The sequence below is a fragment of the Carlito syrichta genome, unplaced genomic scaffold (genome assembly GCF_000164805.1).
Source record: "Carlito syrichta isolate Samal-C Ts95f unplaced genomic scaffold, Tarsius_syrichta-2.0.1 Scaffold307050, whole genome shotgun sequence".
Classification (NCBI taxonomy): Eukaryota; Metazoa; Chordata; class Mammalia; order Primates; family Tarsiidae; genus Carlito; species Carlito syrichta.
Genome location: NW_007251146.1, coordinates 157912 through 159181, shown reverse-complemented (window position 1 = coordinate 159181; position 1270 = coordinate 157912). Strand labels below are relative to the sequence as shown.

Sequence of the window (1270 nt, the reverse complement as noted above, 5' to 3'; positions counted from 1 at the left end):
ACACACACACACACACACACACACACACACACACACACACACACACCATGGAATATTACTCAGCTATCAAAAAGAATGAAATAATGTCTTTGCAGCAGCTTGGATGGAACTGGAGACCATCATCCTAAATGAGCTAACTCAGCAACAGAAAACCAAACACGGCCTGTTCTCACGTATAAGTGGAAAGCTAAACTAAGGGTCTGCGAAGACAAGGAGAAGGGTTTAATGGACCCTGGAAACTCAGAAGGGGACTGAGAAAAAGGGATGGAGGAACACAAAATCACCCGTCAGGTGGGCGCGGCGGATGCACTTAAAGCTCAGACTTCTTCACCACTACGCAATACAGCCATGCAACCAAAAAACTATTCATACCCCGTAAAGCTATTGAAACAAATGCTTTTAAAAGCAAAAAAATATAGCCAGGTATGGCAGCTCACGCCTGTAAGTCCAGCACTTTGGGAGGCGGAAGCAAGAGGACTGCCTGAGTCCAGGGGTTCGAGATCAGCCTGGGCAACTTGGGGAGACTTCATCTCTACAATAGAAAATATTTAAAAAAATTAAAAATTAGCCAGGCATGATGACACACGTCTGTAGTTCCAGTTCCTTGGAAGACTGAGGCAGAAGGATTGCCTGAGCCCAGCAGGCCAAGGTTGTGGTGGCCATGAGTGTGCCACTGCATTCCAGCCTGGGTGACAGAGTGAGACTTCAACTCCAAAAAAAACAATACACAAATACATATACTCCCTTACTAACTCTTCTGACACAGGTCTAGGGAAGGTCTGGTAACTGGTCATTTCTGAGCCACATGGCGGGCAAGTCATGTCTCAACAACTGTCTTTCTATGACCATCCTCCACCTCACACCTCCTGCTGACCACACCATGGCCTGTTGCCCACATCATATGGAAGGAAATGTTAAATCTCCATTCAAAGTCAGAAAAAAATGAAGGTGCAATCTTTTTCTCAACAAATTCAGAGTCCCCTTGGGGTTCTCTGGATTTCAGATTAAGAGTCTCTGCAAAAACCTTTTATCCAAACCTGTTCTCAGGAAAGAGCCTGAAAAATGCTCAGATGAAGGCAATAGCTCCCAAAATGTGCCGCCTACAGAATGACCGGGGGGGGGGGGGGGGGGATCCTACCTCAAGGATAATCGCGTGTGTGTCCCTGCTGCTTCTGATGTGCCGTATTTTTCCTGCCAGTGGATATTGGATTCACTGGAATGTACCCATCTTCTTCCGTTGATCACACTTGACGCAGAGACCACAACCCCA

The 1270-nt window shown here is 46.5% G+C and overlaps 1 protein-coding gene across 1 annotated transcript in view; it reads right to left on the bottom strand.

The window, feature by feature from the left end:
- Positions 1–1270, bottom strand: part of IRF8 (interferon regulatory factor 8) — a 22836-nt gene that overhangs the window by 3617 nt on the left and 17949 nt on the right. The window lies entirely within an intron of this gene.